This window comes from Galeopterus variegatus, unplaced genomic scaffold (assembly GCF_000696425.1).
Source record: "Galeopterus variegatus unplaced genomic scaffold, G_variegatus-3.0.2 Scaffold242, whole genome shotgun sequence".
Taxonomy (NCBI): Eukaryota; Metazoa; Chordata; class Mammalia; order Dermoptera; family Cynocephalidae; genus Galeopterus; species Galeopterus variegatus.
In genome coordinates this window covers 815,884-821,883 of record NW_007726353.1, presented here as the reverse complement: position 1 = coordinate 821,883, position 6,000 = coordinate 815,884, and positions in this window count along the sequence as shown.

Below are 6,000 nucleotides of genomic sequence, written 5' to 3'. Positions count from 1 at the left end.
CTAATCATATAACATATGTATTCCTTGTAAAAAAAATTAATTTAAAAAATAAATAAATTTGCTTTTTCAAAAAAAAAAAACTTGTGTAAATATAGAGAGCTAAAGCAAATGTCGAAAGGGTATGTGGGTGTTGATGTACCACTCTTGTGGATATTCTATAGCTCTGCCTTTTTTTCCAAAATAAACAACTGGGAAAAAACTTTACTGAAAGATATTAAGGAAGATCTAAATAAATGGAGACAATATTTATCTCATGTTTATAAATAGAAATATTTAATATGGTTTAAAGGTTAATTTTTATTGGAACATAATTGATTATACATATTTGTGGAGTACAGAGTTGACTATCAGTAATTGTATACAGTATGTGATCAAATCAGGACAGTTGGCATATTTGTCATTACAAAATATATTTATTCTTTGTGTCCATTAATCAATTTCTCCCTAATCTTCCTCCCTCCCTTCCCCCTTTCCTCCCTCTAATAACCACAGTTCTGTTCTCTCCTTCTGAAAGTTCAATGTATTATTGTTTGTTTCTTTGTTTGTCTTTATTTTTTTGTTGTTGTTGTTATTGCTTTTGGGTTTTGGTTAAGTCCCACTTATGAGTGAAGACACATAGTATTTCTCTTTCTGTGCCTGGCTTATTTCACTTAACGTAATCTTCTCCAAGTTCACCCATGTTCCTGCAAATGGCAGAATATCATTCTTTTTTATGGCTGAGTAGTATTCCATTATGTATATATACCACATTTTCTTTATCCAGTCATTCCTCGATGGACACTTAGGTTGGTTCCATATCTTGGCTATTGTAAATAGAACTGCAGTAAACATGGGGGTACAGGTATCCCTTTAACAAGATGATTTCCATTCCCTTGGATATATGCCCAGGAGTGGGATTGCTGCATCATATGGTAGTTCTATCTGTAGTTATTTGAGAAAATTCTATACTGTTTTCCATAGAGGCTGTACTAATTCACCATCCCACCAACAGTATAGAAGGTTTCCCCTTTTTCCATATCCTCACCTATTTGTCATTCTCTGTCTTTTTATAATAGCTAGTCTAATTGGGGTGAGATGAAATTTCAATGTGGTTTTGATTTGTGATGTTGAGCATTTTTTCATGTACCTGTTGGCCATTTGTATGTCTTCCTTTGAGAAATGCCTATTCAGCTCATTTGCCCATTTTTTAATTGGATTTTTTTTTTTTACTGCTATTTGAGTTCCTTGTATATTCTGGATATTAATCCCTTGTCACATGCATAGTTTGCAAATATTTGCTCCCATTTTGTAGGTTCTCTTTTCATTCTGTTGATTGTTTCCTTTGCTGTACAGAGGGTTTTAACTTTAATATAATCTGATTTGTTTATTTTTTCTCTTGTTGTCTGTGCTTTTGGGGTCTTATTCATAAATTCTTTGCCCAGCTCTACATCATGAAGTGTTTCCCCTATGTTTCCTTCTTATATTTTCAGGTCTTATATTTAAGTCTTTAATCCATTTTGAGTTGATTTTGGTATATGGTGAAAGGTACAAGTCTAATTTCACTCTTCTACATATATATATGTGTGTGTCCAGTTTTCCCAGCACCACTTATTCAAGAGGCTGCCAAAATGTTAATTTTAGATTATGTGTAACCCCAATCAAAATCCCCACAGGAATTTTTACAATGAAATTTTACAAGCTTATTATAAATTAACATGGAAGAGGAAAGGGCCAAGAATATCGCAGGCATTTCTGAAGAGAAAAACAGGGAGGAAAAACTTATCAGCTGTCAGAACATATTACGAAATCATGGTAATTAAGACAGTGTGATGGTACAAATTGGCCAATATAGATCAGAATAGACAGCCACAAAACAGACCTATCGCATAATATGACAGAAATGGAAAAGTGAAATTGAATACCTATTTTTCCCCATACATAAAAATCCACGCAAGATGGACTAAGGACCAAAATGAAAAATATAAAATTTAAAGCATTTAGTATGAAATATAGGTTAATATCTTTATAGCTTTGATCTAAGCAATGATTTCTTAAACAATTTACCAAAAAAGGGAGCTAATCATAAAAGAAAAGATTAGTAAATTGAACCATATTGAAATAAATACTTTTGTTGATAAAAACATTTTAAGGAAAGAGAGAGATAATTCACAAACTGGGAGGAAATAATTGTAACAGATAACTAGAAAAGGATTTATACTAAGAATCTACAAAATGCCTCAAATCATTCAGAGAAGGAAAAACAAAAGGAAAAGTACACAAAAGTCATGATTAGACATTTCCCAGAAAAAGAAACCATATCTTCAGTGAACCTTGGCTCAACCTCATTAGTAATAAAGGAAATGAAAATAAAGACTACAGTGAAATTCCAATTACCCCCATTCAATTTACAAAGATTAAGAAGTCTGGGAACAGCAAGTGTTAGGTAAAACATTCAACTACAAGTTGTTGGTGGGAGTGTAAACCAACATGACTGTTTTGCAAAACAATTTAGTATTATCTTGTAATGTTGAATTTGAGTTTTCCCATACTCTACAACCCAAAAATTCCACTTAAAGATGTGTGTGTGTGTGTGTGTGAGTATGTAAATAACATGCACGAGGAGACATGTACAATAATACTCTTAGCGGTACTATTTGTAATAGCAAAATAATGGCAACAACTCCAATGCCCACTGACAGGAAAGTGGATAAATAAATTGTAATATATTTGCACAAGAGTATTTTATATATACCAGCAAAATTGAATGAACTACAGCCCATGTAAAAATTTGGATGAATCTTAGTAACATGATGTTGAAAGAAAAAAAGCAAGCCTCAGAAGGTTGCAAACAGCATGATACCCTTTTTATAATTTCAGTAAAAACTAAAACCAAAAAAGCATGTTAGGTATATATAAAATTTTTTAAATCAAAGAAGTTACAAATACAAATTTCAAGGTAGTGTTTACTGGAGAACGAGGAAAGAAGTGAACACAAATATAAATTATTGTTGATGTTACTTCCCGGATTGGGTTGAGTTGTGAGGTGTGGCAGGGGGAGAGGGAGAGGGGAGAGGGAGAGAGGGAGGGAGGAGAGAGAGAGAGGGGGGAAAGAGAGGAAGGGGAAAAAAGGAAGGAAAGAGGGAGGAAGGGAAAGAGATCTATACAAGCAACAATGATGACAATGTCAAGAGCCAAGATTATAAATAAGACAATTTTGTGCATATTAAGCGACAATTAAGAAGAGGAGAAAGAAGAAGAGACACCTAAGCAACCTGGAAGGGATCGGGAAGTCTTTCTGGAAGCAGCTACACCTAAGTTGAGCATTAAATAGCACCTAGGGGCCGCCCCGTGGCCCACTCGGGAGAGTGCGGCGCTGGTAGCGCCGAGGCCACAGCTTAGGGTCCTATATAGGGAAGGCCTGTGCGCTCACTGGCTGAGTGTGGTGCAGACCACACCGTGCCAAGGGTTGCGATCCCCTTACCGGTCAAAAAAAAGAAAAAGAAAAAAAAATTGCACCTATGATTTTTCCAGATGGAGTAATAATGGGGCTTTTCAAGAAAAGCTAAGAGAGAGGTCAAGATGGCGGAGTAGCCAGTTCCTGGTGTCGCTCTCTCCCACAGAGCGACAAATTTGCAGCTTTTGAGGATCAGCGACAGAAGACCCGAAATCTGTGCTGGAACGGACAGGAACCGCCCGCTGCGGGACCCCAGTTCAGGTTGCTCCCAATTTCATAGAGAGACTTTAGAGCTTTTGTGGCCACACGCCCTGAGCCTGCCGGCCAGAGAAAGCAGACAGGGCTGGGGCGGGACTTCCGGCACAGGCCGTCCGTCTCCGTGAGTGATCTGAGAGGCTCGGGTTCCCAAGCCCTGAGCCAGATGAGGTGGTGAAGGCTGATGGGGTGGGAATTTCGGCCCAGGCTGTCCTGTCTCCGTGAGTGACCTGAGAGACTCCGGGTTCCCAAGCCCCAAGCCAGACAAGCTGGTGAACACAGGTGGGGTGGCACTTCCAGCCCAGGCCATCCATCTCTGTCTCCCTGAGCAACCTGAGAGGCATGGGCTTCCAAGCTCTGAGTATGAAAAGCAGGTGAAGGCAGTTGGGGTGGGATTTCCGGTCCAGGCTAGTTTCTGCTGTCCAGAAGCAGCAGGCCCTTCAGGATCCAAGCCAGACCTCAGGGTGAAATGAGCGAACTGTGATACCCCCTGCCACAATGACAAAACACCAAAGGTAAGAAACCAGAGATAGGAAAAATCAAGAAAGTACATCACCACCAAAGGAAATTAATAACTTACGAGTGCTAGATCCTATAGAACAGGAAGTCTTTGAAATGACAGGCAAGGAATTTAGAGTAACAATTCTAAGGAAACTAAATGAGATACAAGAAAACTCAGTGAAAACACAATGAAATGAGAAAAAAACATACAGGATCTGAAAGAAGAAATGTACAAAGAAATCAATGCCTTGAAAAAGAATGTAGCTGAGCTTGTGGAGATTCATTCAATGAAATAAAAAATACAACAGACAGTTTAACCAGCAGACTTGAACAAGCAGAAAGAGAATTTCTGACCTCAAAGACAAGCTGTTTGAATTACCACAAACAGACCAGGAAAAAAGAATTTAAAAATTGAAGAAAATTTAACAGAGACAACTGACAACCTTAAGCGCTCAAATATCCAAATCATGGGTATTCCAGAAGGGGAGGAAAAAGGAAATGGTATTGAAAACATACTCAATGAGATAATAGCAGAAAACTTCCCAGGTATAGGGAAAGTAACAGATCCCCAGATTCAGGAAGACCAAAGATCACCAAACACATTCAACCCAAAAAGGTCCTCTCCAAGACATGTGATAATCAAACTCACAAAAATCAAAGACAAAGACAAAATCTTAAAAGCTGCAAGAGAGAAGTGGCAAGTCACTTATAAGGGAGTCCCAATCAGAATAACATCAGACTTCTCATCAGAAACTCTAAAAGCCAGAAAAGAGTGGGATGATATAATCAAAACACTAAAGGACAAAAATTGCCAACCAGGAATACTTTACCCAGCAAGGCTATCCTTCCAAAATGAAAGACAAATAGTATATGTCTCAGATAAACAAAAACTGCAGGAGTTCACTACCACACGACCAGCCCTACAAGAAATTCTCAAGGAAGTACTGGGTTTGATACCACAAAAACAACCTTCACTCCCATGAATCCACAAGAAAGAGCAATACCTAACAGCAAAACAAAAATGCTAACAAAAGAGAGAAAAATAGTTTATCTATCACCCCAAGTAACCAACAAATACAGAGACAAACAGAAAATTTGAAAGAAAGGAACAAAAGATACTTAAAACATCTAAACAAAAATCAGTATAATGCTAGGAGTAAATCAACACCTTTCAATAATAACTCTGAATGTAAAGGGACTAAATTCCCCATTCAAAAGACACAGACTGACTGACTGGATTAATAAGATGGACCCAACAATATGCTGTCTTCAAGAGACTCACTTGACCTGTAAAGACACACACAGACTAAGAGTGAAAGGAGGAAAAAAGAAATATCATGCAAGTAGAAATGAAAAACGAGCTGGAGTAGCTATTCTTATATGATACAAAATAGACTTTAAAGCAAAAACCATTAAAAGAGATAAAGATGGCCAAAATAAAATGATAAAAGGATCTATCCATCAAGAGGACATAACAATCATAAATATATATGGACCCAATGTTGGAGCAGCCAGATTTAAAAAGCAAACACAATTAGATCTAAAAAAAGAAATAGACACTAACACCATAATAGTGGGAGACCTGAACACCCCTCTCTCATCATTGGATAGATCATCTAGGCAAAATATCAACAGAGAAACACAAGATCTAAACAATACTTTAGACCAATTGGATTTGGCAGATATCTACAGAACATTCCACCCAAAAACCTCAGAATATTCATTCTTCTCATCAGTACATGGAACATTCTCCAGAATAGACCACATGTTCGGTCACAATGCAAGTCTTAACAAATTCAAAAAAACTGGAA